General features: G+C 43.2%; 1 protein-coding gene across 12 annotated transcripts in view; it reads left to right on the forward strand.

Moving 5' to 3' along the window:
- The first annotated feature begins 338 nt into the window (after window positions 1–338).
- The window catches only part of PRRC2B (proline rich coiled-coil 2B), a 393,423-nt gene continuing 377,628 nt past the window's right edge, over window positions 339–16,133 (forward strand). For 6 of the 12 annotated variants that reach the window (XM_029612557.1, XM_029612562.1, XM_029612566.1 and 3 more), the window contains exon 1: window positions 340–687. The gene's annotated coding sequence lies outside the window, so the exon portion shown is untranslated. Of the gene's footprint in view, window positions 688–898; window positions 918–16,133 lie in introns of those variants that run through there. The other 6 variants (XM_029612564.1, XM_029612560.1, XM_029612569.1 and 3 more) reach the window with 3 other exon arrangements.

Consider the following 16,133-nt stretch of genomic DNA (forward strand, 5'->3'; position numbering starts at 1 on the left):
AACAGAGTAGACTCAGGGATAATCTAAGGAAATATTTATTTAGAGAGAAGGTAGTGAATGCACCGAATATAATCACTGAGACATTTCTAGGAAAAATAAAATAAAAGCGGAAAACGAAGATTCCTATTTATGCTGTACTTTTCGGTCTCTAGCCGCAGGTGCCTGCAGGGGTCGCTGTAGGCGGTAGCTCCCAGCGCCGCTTGCGGAGGTCCTAGAGTCACCGTAGAACTATCGGGTAAAAAAACACAACAACAAATGTTGATCACGTGACCATAACCAAGTTCCTTGGCAGCCATATCTGTTTTGGGATATGGAAAAAAAAAAAAAAAAGAAAGGTGGTGGGCCCAACGGAAGGAAAAACAAGAAATGCGCGGCGTATCGCAGAAGTGTCGCCTGACAGATACGCTGCGCAGTGCTCATTGTTCCCTTCAGGAATCCCCCTGGCTTCGGGCAGCAAGTGCGGGTTTGGGATGGCTTTTGCCAGGAAGAAAGATGGTGGCTGGGGTATCCGCGCGTTGCGGCGGCCGCACTGCTCCGTGGGATTGACAGAGTAGGGCCGGACGTCTGCGAGGGAGGAGGAGGCCGAGCAGTATCAGCAGAGGCACCACAGTTCAATCCGACGCCATCCTCACTTTTCCGCGTTCGTCTCGGCAGTAAAGGCTCTCGGATACCCCAGCGTGGCAGCAGGTCGGTATGGCGGCGCCGGGAGCTCGTCTTTGTAGTGGCTTTCGGTCAAAGATGGAGACAGGGCTGGGGGCCCGGCCACCTAGGCTTTGTTCCCGCAGCCATCTTTCCTCCCGTCAGCGCCGGCGGCGGAGTGCGGCCCTCACCGGGGGAGGGGGCGGGGAGGCAGCCGGCCCAAAGCCAAATCACAGAAAAATGTCGGCGGCTTGGAGAGAGGCGAGCAAAGGCAGAGGGTACAATTTGTGCTTCCTTGTGCGATTTTATAATAAGTGGAATACCTGTGTATGCGTGATATACTCACATACATGTAGGTATGCATGCCTGGGCCTCACGCCCCGCTCCCTGCACATTGTGGCCGGTGTTCCTGGTGCTCTGCAGGGTTTGTGGGATTTGTGTTCTGCCTGTAAATGTTCCATGTTTGTATTATACGCGTTTAACCTTATTTCGCTGTTTCGAGTTTCGGGATTTTGCTCTGCCTGGCTCCGAGGATTTGTTTGTTTTGATTTTTCTTTTTTTGGATTCTGTTGAGTGTCTCGTCCCGTCTCCTGTTTATTTTGGTCAGCTCTCACATTAAATGTATGAATTTGCCTTGCCTCAAAAGAATAAAGTTATTTTAAGTTTCTTCCGAAATGCTTTCAGGCTAGTAGTTTTTCAAATTTGGCATATTTTATCAAACGTTCTCATAGCTCCAAAGGGACAAAATAGCAGATTCCTGTTTTTATATAATCCGTGGCCACTAAATGGATTTTTCCCCATAATCTGCGTTGATGAGTGCTCGATATTCATGATGTAATTTAATTAATTTCGATGAGATGCTGGTTTTGTAATACAGTAGCAGACTTTATATGATAGGTAAGAACTGATTATTTATATTTATTGTATTTTTATTTAAACAAATATTTAATGTATTTTGTTCTTGCATAGAGATAGTAATCACGTGGGGTGTGCAGAAGGCAGAGTGTAAACACAGAGCCGAAAGATCTTCCTATAGAATTTTCAGGTACTATTGTTAGACGAAGCTAATGAAAATAGGATTTTATGTTTAGAGAATAAGTTGTCTTTATCTCAGATGTCCCTGGATCGCACCACATTGTTATGGTTTATAGCTTTATGAAAGCTTTTACTGTTGCTAGTTGATTTGACATTTTAATTTTTCTGTATGTGATGTCTGCTTGACTCGTGTAGACAGACTTTAAGAGAAGAAATACATTTGTAAATTACTGAACTAGATACTTGAGACTTCTCGCAGCATCACACAGAGTTGTGTCAGAACGATTGGTTTGTGAGCGGAATTGTTGTAGACGTTTGCCATCCTGCTTCTAATCCAGTCACAATTGTCAGACTTTGAAATTTATTTATTTATTTAAAATAATTTATATTCCGGAGGTTCCTGTATAATATACATATCACCCCGGTTCACAAGGAACAGTAAGTAAATAGTGCTGTGTAGCTGCAGAGGAGAGAAAAGTAATCCGAAAAGAACAGTAATCATCAACAAAATAAGCCCACTGTTGCTTTTTTTGCTGCTGTTGCTGAATGTCAGTCCTATGCAATCTGTGGATGGAACTCCGGGAACTAGTATTTCCAGGCATTGATTTATGTTTAGAAAATCCAGCAGTAGTTTGTTTTTGGTAGTGCTTTCTTTCTGGGGAAAAAAAAAACAGGTGCTGATACTCATATGCAGATGCTTGCTTTTTTGAGGGACTACAGACTAAATTAAGCAGGTGGAGGAAAAGGTACTGGTACTTAGCTGGTGAGTACCTCCTGAAAACAAGTCTGGTTATTGGTCCATTGTAATTCAGGCTACAGTTGATTAGTCCTTGGCTGAAAAATGAGTAGCAGATTGGCATCTTGCTGAAGATAATTATGTACTGTGCTACAGTGGAATAATAGTGGTACAGATTCAGGTTTTTGGCTTAAATTATACCTCCATGAGCAGGATGTTGCTTCTTTTGACACTTTTGTAGTCATCAGGTGCCCCTACTGCCTTGAATACGGTTAAGTGGGACAAAGGCATATAGTGCATGACTGCCCCTTGGGTTTATGGATTTTGATATGTTAGAATGTGGATATTGTAGATCTTACTGTGCTAGATTTTTGGCTAGGCTTTTTGATGGTTTTTACAGTTTATGGTTGAATTTACTATAATTAGTAGAGCTATGATACATCAGTGAAATCGTGCTTGAAACTCAGAACTACTTGAGACTTCTTAGAAATTTTGGTGTGTCTCTTCTCATCTATTTTTTTTTTTAAATCACAGAATTAAAATGAAATGAACATTTCAATGTTAAGTTTAAAAGTAGCATAACATAGTAGTTGTTGACAGGACAATCACTTGTACCATACAGTATGCTCCATTGCCACTGTAGATATTATCTCCAATTACCTTTGTCTATTGCCCTTACCACTGCCCTCTGTATCTGTTGTAAGCATGGATGAATTATGTCACTTCTTTGATTGCTACTACTTTTGCTGATAGGCTGTTCCAGATATTCACTGCTTTTTCACAGACTGATATAGCACGGTGCCTTCAGTTGAATGCACCTTTTCTCCTGCTCTTGAGCACACATTTTCTGCTTGCAAAACTTATTGCTGATGCAGAAAATGCGCTTCCCTAAATGGGAATACTGTTTAGCACCCTCACATAGAAACTCCATGCAAATGAGGGCATTAAGCAGTACTCCCTGATGCAGAGAGACTGCGTTTGGCCAGTGCACCTTTTTTTAGCGCTGGAAACTTAACTCCTGGGTCAGAACTGGAGTTAAGTTTCCAGCACTATGAAAATAAAGTTAAAAAAGAAAAAAAAAAGTCAGGAACACTCTAGGTAAGTGCTGGCAGCCACCGCCACTTACCCGGATAAGTAGCAGCAACTGCTATTTAGTCAGTACTTACCTGGCTATCTGGTGCACTTTGTTACCACTTGCCCGGATAATGGTCTGTCAGTGATGCCTCTCCCCCCCCCCCCCCCCCCCATTTTCAAGTTAAAATGTGAGTTCAGCCTGTGTTGAATGCACATTTTAAAGTTTATGCATGTTGTTAAATGCCCAATGCATTAGCTTACTGCATTGGGAGCTAAAAATAAATAAATAAAAAAATTGAAGCTGAGCATTAAAACTTTGTGCTGAAATTTCGCACAGTAATTTAATGCTCAGCTACCTGTATGAAGTATTTCCTTGCATTTCTTCTAAGCATCCCTCATTCCAGCTTCATATCATGATGCCTTGTCCTTGGGCTGCTCTTCTTGTGGAAAATTCTACTTTTCTTTATTGACTTGAAGTCTTGTTGTTGTTTTTATATTTGTTTCATGCAGTTGAAAACTTTAGAATGTGGCTTATTCAAATTTGAGTAGCAAAGACTGAGCACCTTTGAAATGCAAAATGTTTTTTTCTGAGGTGAATGTTGTTGAAAATACAATGGAATTTTGGCCAGGCCATCACTGTAAAGAGCCTGCAGGAAATCCGACCTTTGGTTTAGGCACAGTTATTTATGCAGAGCATATGGGCTTCACCTGGTACTTGGGAGGAGGCTTCCTATCAGCCCATCTCAGCCGCAAACCCAGTTCTGCTGTTGTGTCCTTTAAATATTGATGCAGGATGAGAAAATCATTTCTAAAGATAAAAAGTACATTCTTTTCTGGAAGAATCATCACAATTCACCTCCACGGCTTAAGATAAGTTACAAGATTGAGCACAAGGCATAGCAGATGATCCCATCTCTCCCCGTCCTGAACACTTACAGGCCGATGCAATAAAGTATATGCACTTCTCTTGGGCGCTTGATGCAATAGGAAAATGAGCCACCTTGCTAAAAAAAAAAAAAAAAGGGTGTGCCAGGGATAAATTGTGCGTCCCTAGCGCATCCATGGCATTGGGCACTCAGGAGACGTGGTTGTGCACGGGTTAGGAAAACGGATGCTCAGTTTTATGTGCGTCCGTTTTCCTAATCCCTGCACAGTTATGGTTTAACGTTTTTATTGAGAAAAAGAAAACAAGTGTACACCACTCAGCATACCTGTGACTGTGAGGCATACCAAGCAATACAAAGCAATAACTACTTTCCAAATATCACAGCTTACAGAACTATAACCCCTATCTCCCCTCCCCCCAAGAGGTCTGGCCTCAACATGTCAGGGTAACTCAGGATAGTAAATACCCATTCAGTATTATACTACATGCTCTATGAGAGAGAGATTGGATGTAAGGTTTCCAAATCAACATAAAATACTTGGACGCTTGAAAGAGTGGCAGGATAAAAAATGATCCATCTGCATCATTTTGTGGAAAAGATTCCTCCAGTGCCAAAAAGAGGGAGCCTCAGTCTTTCCAATGTATTAGAATCAATTTTTTCCCCACCGCACTAGCTTTCTGGACTAATATACGGTTACCGGTGCCCTGAACCAATTAAGTTGGGAAACTATCAGAAAGCAAAGTTAATGGAGTTAGCTGGATAGACTGTTCCACCAACTGCTCCAAACAGGATACAATCTTCCCCCCCCCAAATTTTTGAGAGTGGACATTTCCAAAAAGCATGAGACAGATGATTAACACTGTGATGACATTTTGTACATAGATCAGTAGGAAAAAATTTAGCTTTGTATGCTAAATGTTTGGACACATAGGCTCGTCTAAGAACTTTATACTGCATTTCCCGGTAATACATTTGAACACACACCTCTGTCAGATGTTTAAAATTATACTTTAGTAGCTGCAGTTGAACCTGAAACACCCCTTCCTTACTCCATCGGGCCGCTGAAATAGAGTCCTCCACCTGAGTATGCTAAGCTCCTTGTGGAGTTTAGACAAAGATAAATGCTTAACATCCTCAAAACGGAAGCAGTCCTCAAACTTGTTCACTATTGAGGATTGTAATGCGAGGGTAGGCAGCATCTTAACATAATGTTGTAGTTGGACATAAGAAAAAAAAGTTTATCGGACAACCCAAAACATACTTTCAGTTCTTCTAAAGAAAGTAGATGATCCTCCACATCTAGCACATGAGACAGTAACGTCATCCCCTTATCCTGAAACAAGCGAAACCCAGTGAAATCCAGACCCTGTTTAAACTCTAAATTTCCCTGAATAGGCAGAAAGGGGGAGCAAAACCTATCCGAGCCCAAGCCCATCTTACAGGTAAAATTAGAACATTATGTGAAAGGTGTGTAGGAAGGTGAGCTAGTTTTGCATGCAGTAAATAGTGTAAATCCAGCGGTGCCCCTAACGCCTTTCTCCCTGGATATTTGCATCGATTTGTCAGTTAGCCAATCCCTAACAATTTGTAATAGGCTGGCAAGATTATAAGTCTCTAAATCCGGGAGCTTCATTCCCCACCTGAGCCCATGGCTGCTTTAACCAATCCAAAAGTATTCTGGGCTTTCTTCCCCTCCAAAGAAAAATCCATAGAAACGCATCCAAACTCTGTTTATCCTTGGCTTTTAACTGCATGGGAAGAAATTGATAGACATAAAACCATTTGGGGTAAAGGACCATTTTGAAAAGATTAATACAACACCCCCCCCCCCAAGAAAGGGGAAACTCATGCCATGCCCGTACCTTATCCCACTAATTTCAAGACATTTAAATCATAGAGAGATAGATGATGGGTCTAGAGAGATAAGGAGCCCTAGATATTTAAAAGTTTTGTCACCCACCATAAAGGAAAGTGGACCCCCCCCCCCCCAAGCTAACTGACAATGTATGAGGGGTAAACCAGAACTTCAGACTTATCCTTATTTAATCTTAAACCTGAAAATACCCCCAAATCCTTAAATACCCAGTAACTCAGTAAGAAGGGAAACAGGCTCTATGAGAGAGGTCAAAATATCATCTGCGAAAGCCACATACTTAAATACCTGGGAATCCAATATCTTCCCTTGCACCTTTTCAGAGTTTTGAATAGAAACCAACAGAGGGTCTAAGGACAATAAAAATAAAAGAGGAGATAGGGGGCATTCCTGTCTAGTGCCTCTAGCTATAGCAAAAACTTCTGACTGCGTGCCATTGGCTACAGTCTTAGCTTCAGGTTTGGAATACAGTAATTGAACAGCTTTAAGAAAAAGACCACTCAATCCCATCCGATCCAGAATGAAAAATAAATAATCCTCATTCCACCCTGTCAAATGCTTTTTCAGTGTCAAAACTGAACACCAAAATGGATTCTTGTTCTAGTTGGCAGAGATCTGTAGCAGATAAAAGTGAACACATGTTCGCTAAGGCAGAACGTCTGTGAATGAATCCAATTTGACCAGGACTTATAATTTTAGGAAGAAGCACCGCCAGACGATCTGCCAAAACCTTTGAAAAAAGCTTCTAGTCAAAATTTAATAGGGAAATCGGCCTGTAAGAGGACGGAGCGAGAGGATTCTTCCCCGGCTTTGGTAATACTACAATGTGTGCCAAGCTGGTGTGCTCTGGAAACTGTCTTCTCGTAATCAAGGCATTAAAAACAGAACTCAGCGGACCTGAAAGCTATTCTATAAGGGTCTTAAAGAATTCTGAACTGTAACCATCAGACCCTGGAACCTTGAATCGCTTAGCTTGACGAATGCCTGCTGAAATCTCATCAGTGGAAATGGGTCTATTTAACAACTGCAGTTGGTGGAACCACTGCTGTGTGGGAATCTTTACCTTCTCACAAAAAAAGTTTACATTTATCGACATCCCAGCCTTCTGAAGCATATAAATGAGTATAAAAGGCTCAAAAGCTACTGGATTAGAGTACGTTAAACAGCCCCTCTCAGTTCTCAATGTGGAGATGTATTTGGCCCCTTTGTTGGTGTAATTAAATTGGCCATAAATTTGCCTAATTTATTGCTATATTGAAAAGCCTAACTGGTAATACAGGAGAGTTTGTGGTGTGCTGATGAATTAAAGAGTTCAGCGCTACTTGAATAGACACATAATTTTTTGTATGTTGTGCAGTATTAGCTTTGAGCAGCAGACATTTAGCATGTCGTAGCTGAGTTTCCAAATGTAACAGCTGTTTATCTAGCACTCTTTTTCTATGGGCTATATAGGATATAATATCATTCCTGAGCACAGCTTTTGCTGTGTACCACAAAAGGATGGGATCACTTGCATGGATAGCGTTATGACTCTCAAAGTCCTTCAATTTGTGCCGCAAGTAATCTTGAAAGGGGAGATCTGTCGCTAAATAATAGGGGAAATGCCAGCTCTTAAACACTGGGTCACCTGATCGGAATGAAAGCTGAATCCAGACAGGGGCATGATCAGAAATCATGATCTCATCTATTCCAGTAGCCAAGGTTTGTGAAAAAATCTCCTGGCCCATCAAAATGTAGCCCAATCTGGAATAGGTGGAATGAGCTCTGAATAAGTGGGTAAAATCCTTTTCAGAAGGTTGTAGAACCTGCCATGCATCCACCACATGTAACAAATTTTCCAGAAAAGCTGTGAGACCTATCTAGATTGGGATCACGGACCAAATTAAAGTCCCCACCTAGGATAAAACCTTAAATCAACATAAGGAAGGAGATATTGATAGATCTTATGGGAAAAAAAGAATGATCATATGTATTAGGGGCATATAAGTTACATAACACTATTGATTTATTGTCAGAAGTAGCCACCAGTATAAAAAATCTACCATCGGACAGTGAGTGAAATATTTTTATGAATTAAAATGGTGACTCCCGCAGACCGTTTGGAAGCAGAGGCAAAATAAACTGTGTCCACCAAGTCTCATCACAGCTTAAGATGCTCCGAAGCATACAAGTGTGTTTCCTGCAAGAGAGAGAAAGCTGCAGACTGATTTTTTTTTTTTTTTTTTTAATGCTGTGAGAATTTTAGATCTTTTATTTACCAAATTTATCCCACATACATTCTACAATATTAATTTAATCCCTTGTGTCTTCACTCAACCAAATTTCCTCCAGACATATATATAAAAAAGCATTGAAAACAATGAAAAGGGCAGGAGGCCCTCACAGCCTGAATCTCCCCCACCCCTAATTCTGGCATCCCTCTATTTTGATAAAACCTTGCGAGGTATAGCCAAAAATTGTATGAGTTAACCCAAAATAAATAAACCACAGAACCACAAAAGTCCCAACCCTCCATCCCCAACAATACATACCCTTCCCCTGAAAACCCTGGATAATTACTAAAGGAGATCAGTGATCGTGCAAACTGCTCTGCTCCCCCAACCACCAGAAACATAACATCTCCTATTACAAAAATACCACCTGTTATGAGAAAAAGAAATGATTTAGGCAATCACAATAACATGTCCTCCTGGTCCAAATTTCCAACGTCTCTTGATGAGACTACGGAAGTGAAAAAGAAGCAAGAATCCACTCAAGTTAGCCGAGCTCATGGCCCTTCATCTGAAGGCTGATGGAGTGGAAATCTTGTAGTCGACAACTCTGTGATGAAGTCTCGGGTATTTGACACCTTGGCAAACCAACGAACTCCTGTGGCTGTTGACACCCGTAGCTTCGCCGGATAGATCAAAGCCACTTGATGCCCCATCTTGAGTAACTGTGGGCATAAGGGTGTGAAAGCCCATTGCTGTGTAGAGAGCTCAGCAGAATAGTTATGAACCACGAGGAACTTTGTTGTTATAGCTGAGATGCTTCCCCATGCAAAGCACTTGCAATATTTCAGTTTTATGCCCAAATTTAAGCAATTTGGCGATGACTACCCGTGGTCTCTCAGAAGCTGCATTTTTAGGGCACTCTCACTATCCACAGCCTGCTATGTTTTGCCAACAACTCCAATTCTGTGGGAAGCCAGGATTCTAGAAAACCTTGCAAGTCATGTTCCGCCAGTGATTCAGATAAACCGATAAACCTTAGATTGTCTCGTCGCAAGCGGTTTTCCAAGTCCTCCAACTTTTCTGCTTGCATTTTAATCGTGGATTGCAGAGTGTTGATTTCAGAGCAGGCCGCAATTAGGCCATCTTGATTATCAGAGATTTGCTGTTTTGCCTCAGCGAAACGGCTCTCAAAGCCTGACATGGCAATCAAAACTTCTTCCAGTTTATCAAAGATTCGCCTCAGCTCCGGCTCCAATGCCATCACCACTGCCGATTTTAAATCCGCCACCACAGTCACCGAAGTAGATGGGATGGTTTCTGTAGGCTTGGCCTTCTCCGCCATATTGAGATCAAGCGTTTTCTGCTTTTTTTTCTTGCACTTTTTTCAGCGTCCTGGTGGACATTTTTACCGCACCAAAACCAGGAAGGTCTGAAAAACAAGATCCACAAGTCCCAATGAATTTTAAGATTGAAAAGGCAAGTGGATGAGGGAGGATTAAGCTAGTAGGAGAGCCGAGAAGGGAACTCACATCTTCTTCCCTTCATGGCACCATGTGATCTCCCACAGCACGAGCTAGGAAAATGGACACTTGTAAATTGAGCATCCGTGTTCTTAATCTGACCACCGTCAAAACTTTTTTTTTTTTTTTTTTTTTTTTTGCTGCTGCAGTATTTCTTAGCGTCCAGTCAGATGAATTCAGAATAAGTGGGTTATGCACCTCCACCAGTAGATGGAGCCTGAGTAAGCTGATGTCACAGTACATATACCCCTGCAGTGACTTCAGCCCGCCAGTATTCTTCGTCTCCAGTAAATGGTGGACGTGCATCTCCCCTTAGGGGATTGCTTTATTTTAAAGAAAAGGAGAATTCAGTAAATACATTTGCTCCTTTCTCCTGCAGTGATACCTCTTGGTCCTTCCCACAATTGAGAATTCCTGAGGTGATTTGCATGGTCCCTCAGATGAATGTCTTGGTTCGTTGGCTGTTTTCACTCGGCATGGACTTAGCTGCTTGAGCAGCCGAAAGGCAGCGGGTGCAGGAAACCAAGCACGGTGGTAACGGCACTTGCCCTCTCCCCCTCCGCATCCGGATATCATCTCTGTGCTCATCCAGATAGGGCTGAGCTCCGGTAAGTTGTTAAGAAAAAACAAAATATATACATAGACCTACAGGGTCTCTGTATATATTTTGGATGTCCTCCCCTGGAAGGAAGGAATGTCCTCCCCTGGTCTCCATGCTTGGCGTGCTGGTCCATCATTCGTCCCGCTCCATGGGAAGTTGAGGGACGTGAGCAGCCTGGCGGGGTGAGCAGCCTCCTTAGGTTAGGTCCCATTCCGAGGCTTTTCAAGGTGCGCTACGTGGTAGGCCGCAATGGCTTTTTCCTCGCTTACTAAGATTGCCAATTACAGGCTTATTGGTCCGGCATGTGCATATAGCTGTGCATCCAGTGGTGCGCTCCTTTTCTGGGTGCACACTCGGGCCTTGTAGTATGAGCACCCACTGTTAAGCGCCGTTTCCTTGTGCCTAGGTGTGCATGGTTATGTGTTGGATGCATAGTTTTTTTTTGCGCGCCTAGTTGAGTGCGTAAAAAAAAAAAAAAAGCAGCTAGATGCATGCCTCCATCTGCTGCTCAGCGCATTGTCTGCTACAATGGCGCCTGTACCTAAGAAGCTTAAGCGTATTTCTCTTTGCTCTATTTGTCATATTTGGGCATCTCAGCCTGGAGTGCCTGCTAATTTGTGCCAGTGCTGTTTGGAGGCTCAGGGGAATTGTCTTCTTCTGATTTCACTAAGCCTGGTTCTTCCCAGCCGGATGTGAGCCTGGGTAAAGGCGACTCAGGAGGGGCGCTTGTATTTGGTTCTCACCTAACTGGTTCCTCAGCAGGAGAGGTTAGATCAATAAGTACTCCTCAAGCTCCTCCTGGTCTGGATTCCTCTACCTTCTCATGGGTAGAATTTTCCCAGGGTTTGCAATCCTTCAGGTGCAGTCCTCAGCCCTGTCCAATGCTCCTCGAGCAGGGGTGCAGGTAGGAACCTTGTGTGGACCTTCGGTTAAGTGCCGGAGCTCTCCTATGATGGCAGAAGAACCTCTGGATAGGGATTCGGATGGCATGGATAATGACACCGATACTACCTCTCTTGAGGATGGTGAAATTCCCCCTGGGTTGGAATCGTATAAAATATTGTTGCATTCTTTCATAAAGATGTACTGCCAGCTCTGATTTCCTGGACCTTGACAATGCTTTGGGTTCCTGGGGCAGGATCAATGTCTGAGCCAAAGAGAAAATCCCATTTTGGTTTCCTTGCGTAAAGCCTCTTGTTTTTTCCCCATGATGGAAGCCATTCAAGAATTAATTGATCTTGACTATGGCACCCCAGAGGCTAGTTTGAGGGGGTCGGAATTTGGAAGGCCTGTACCCTCTGGATATAGTGGTAGGAGAGCGCTTACTTTTTCCTAAGGTAGATGCAGTTGTGTGTGCAGTTTCCAAGCGGACCACTATTCCTGTGGCAGGAGGAGTGGCCTTGAAGGATGCTCATGTTAAAAAGATTGAGATTTTTCTTAAGCAAGCATTTGAAGCTGTGGCAATGACTCTACAGATCACGTTTGGTTTTCTTTGGTGGCTCGCTCTTGTTTGCTTCTCTCTCAGGAGATCAGTAATTCTGGGGTAAATTCCAGGGTGGTTATGGGGTCGATGACTCGGGTAAATTCCAGGGCGGCTGCTGCCTTTCTGGCAGATGCGGGCTGTGATTTAGTTTGTACTTCAGCAAAAGGGATGACTTCAAGAGTGGCGGCCAGGCATCAATTATGGATGAGAAATTGGTCATCTGATGTGGCCTCCAAGGCTAATCTCACCAAGTTGCCCTTTCACGACTTGCTTTTGTTTGGCAGCGAGTTGGAGAAACTGGCTAGTTAGTGGGACGAATCTCTGATTTTGCATTTGCAGGAAGACAAGAAGCAGGCACAGCACTCCCTTAACATGAGAGGTTGTGCTAGGGGTCCAAGTGCTTCGGCCTTACAGGGGAGCGTCCTTTCAGAGGACTTGACCTTTCAGTAGGTCTCACTCCTTTCGTCCCCGACAACCCAGAAGAGGTACAGGCTTGGGTAGTGGAACCTCCCAATGAAGTTTTGCCAACACTCCCCCAGAAGCAGGAGATGGGGGATGCCTCTTTTATCGGAGGTGGGTCGAAATCACATCAGATCAGTGCGTCCTGGAGGTGATAAGAGAAGGATATGCGATAGTTTCACAGTGTTCCTCAAGACGTGTTCATGGAGTCTCCCTGACACTCATCGCAGAAGCAGCAGGCAGTGGAGGATACATTGGAAAGGCTTCTCAGTGTGAAGGCTGTGGTGCCTGTGCCCACATCTCAAGAAAATATGGGGCGATATTCTATTTATTTCATTGTGCCAAAGAAGGAGGGTTCTTTTCTTCCCATCCTGGACCTTAAAGGCATCAACTGTCATCTGTGAGTGAAGCATTTTCGAATGGAAACCTTGCGCTCAGTGATAATGGCTGTGCAGTCCGGGGAATTTCTGACCTCTCTGGATCTGTCTGAGGCGTACCTTCACATTCCCATCCGACTTAGAACATCAACGTTTCCTGTGGTTCGCCGTTCTGAGATGTCACTTTCAGTTCCGGATTCTGCCCTTTGGTCTGGCCACTGCTCCCAGAACCTTTTCCAAAGTAATGGTGGTGGTTGCGGCAGAGTTGAAAGGATGGAATCCTGCTATATCCGTATTTGGACGACTGGCTGATTCGTGCCAAGTTGCTGGAAGAGAGCCGCCTGGTGACTCGCACCGTGATTTCTCTGTTGCAGGAGCTCAACTGGGTGGTGAACCTAGCCAAGAGCAGTTTTCACTCACTGGAATACCTGGGAGTTCGGTTTGACACGAAGCAGGGCAAGGTGTTCCTGCAGGAAGCCCGAATTCTGAAATTGCTAACTCAACTCCGTCTGTTGTTGAACACTCTGTCCGACCGTGTGGTTTTACCTTCAGGTCCGTGGCTTAATGGCAGCGACCCTGGAAGTGGTACTGTGGGCAAGGGCACATATTATTCAAACCTCAAACCGCTCCAGATTCTGCAGAACTCAGCAGCCAGAGTTCTGACTGGAACAAAGAGAAATGAACACATAACGCCCATATTGATCTCACTTCATTGGCTCCCAATTAAAGCACGCATCGAATACAAATCAATGACCATCATTCATAAAATTCTAAACAATGATCATCAAGGACTAAATGGCTTAAACATAACCTCCCCAGAATCCTCAAAGAAACCTACGTTCAAACAACTCAGGAATCTTAAACATCCCCCCATCAGAGATGCACATCTGACAGCTACAAGAGAGAGAGCCTTTTCCATTGCTTCCCCTAAATTTTGGAACTCCCTACCAAAAGATCTGAGAACCCAACCTCAAAACATTCAAAAAAGACCTAAAAAATTGCTGTTCCGCAAATTCTACACTGACCTTCATACTTCTGAACATCCTAACTCCCAATCGAGCTTTCATCCAAAAACCTCAAAATAACTTCTCTCCAACCAGAACAAACAAGCCTCCTCCCAATTAATGATACTTTCTGGACTTGAAATGTTTAACCTCTGTTTAATATACACATTGTTATACTTTTGCACAATTGTTAAAAGAGTTAAAATTTAAATTTTGTAAACCATTATGATGGCTTTACTAAATGACGGCATATAAAACTCAACAAATAAATAAATAAATATGCATCCTTTTCAGTGCTCCCTGCTGTCTCTGTGGAATCTGCAGTTCCAGGACTATTCGATTCGGCTTCATCTGCCGATGGAGGTCTCCTCTTAACTGCAGTGGCTGCAGTCGGATCATCCTCAGAAGGGAGTTTCTCTGTCCCCACCAGACTCGCTTGTTCTGAGGACGGATGCGAGTCTCCTGGGATGGGGAGCTCACTGTCAGGAACTGACAGCGCAAGGGTGCTGGAGTGCGGAAGAGTTTTTCTGGAATATGTCAGCTGGAAGCCAGGGCAGTCTGGCTGGCGTGTTTACAGTTTGGTGATGGGCTGCAGGGTCGATCGGTTCGAGTAATGTTGGACAATGCAACGACTATGGCCTACATTAGTCGGCAGAGAGGTACCAAGAGCCAACAAGTGTCACAGGAAATAGATCTACTTATGGAATGGGCAGAGGTGCTTCTCCAGATGATCTCAACCTCGCACATTGCAGGCAAGGGCAACATAAGAGCAGACTTTCTCAGCAGGGAGAGCTTGGACCCAGGAGAATGGGCGTTGTCAGAAGAAGTATTTCAACTGATTCAGGGTCGCTGAGGTCTCCCGTTGCTAAACCTGTTGGCAACTTTTTTTTTTAATTCTTTATTTATTGAATTTTAAGTATTTTACAAACAGAAATCTCAGATTTATCACATAACATTTAAACATTAAGAAACGTAATTAATTAAAACAATAGATATATGTGATAATTCTTAATAAAGGACAAACAATGATTCAAGTCAGGGCCTTGAAATATTAGGGAGTAATAATTATACACCAGTATTTAAGAAAAGCTAGGATAATGGCATGGGTAACACCTGTAATAATTTAACTATGTATCTGGTGTTGACGTGGGTTGTTTTTTAAGTTCTATAAACCTAGCCAAATGTTCTGGAGTAAAAAATATATTGCATTCATCCCTTTTTTTAATCGGACATTTACAAGGAAAACGCAGTTGAAAATTATAACCTAATTCTATTGCTTCTTGATGCAAGTTCAAGAACGCCTTCCTTCTTTGTTGAGTAGACAAAGCTAAGTCAGGAAAAATCTTTACATTTGATTCATGGTAGATAACAGGATATTTCCTAAAATACACCTTCATAACCTTATTTATTTCAAAATTAGTAAGCAGAGAAACTAATAGTGTACCTTTTATCTATTACCACCAAATTAGAGTTTTCCAAAAAATTGGTCAAATCTCCTTGAAAGGGAAGATTAGATTCCCTGCTTCTAGATACAGGCAAAAAATAACATGAATTCACTACAGGCATATCTAAATCTGAAAAACCTAATATTTCCACCATGAACTTTTTTAACGTAGTGTATGGAGACTCTCCTACAATACGAGGAAAATTTAAAAATCGTAGATTTAAACTCTTAGAATTATTCTCTAGAGTCTCCATACGCTTTTCTAACCTCAACCGGTCTTTGGCTACTACAGCCTTAAATTCCAGTGTCTTTTCTTCTTTTTTCTCCAATAGGGTAATCCTGCTATTTGTCTCAGTTAGTTTCCCTTCTAAGAATTTTAATTCCTGATGCTGTTTCAATGAGGCTTGGTTTAATTCAGTACATGCAGCTTTCATGTCAGATCTAAATCCCACGACTAAGTCCCAGAGTCCATCTAAGGTCACCACTGAGGGGTGGGGGTCACCTCTAAATCCGGCGCCTTCACTGCTCTCTCCCACGCCTGCTCCGGCAGTAACTGGACGCTCCGCAGTGATGCCTTCGGTTCGATGACCCAGCCTCTGTAGTTCTCCCGGGTCCCGCATGACTTGCATCGTGGGCAAACCCTCTGGGCTCGAAGGCGATAGTCTCTCCGGCGTCTCCGAACCGGCTCCCCCTTCAGGTCCGCGGGTGACCCCGGAAGCCAAATCATTTCCTGGGTCATTATTCGCGTCACTTACATCGCCTCTCTGCTCCAGTGGCCGTCTCAGATC

Source organism: Rhinatrema bivittatum, chromosome 8 (genome assembly GCF_901001135.1).
Source record: "Rhinatrema bivittatum chromosome 8, aRhiBiv1.1, whole genome shotgun sequence".
Lineage (NCBI taxonomy): Eukaryota > Metazoa > Chordata > Amphibia > Gymnophiona > Rhinatrematidae > Rhinatrema > Rhinatrema bivittatum.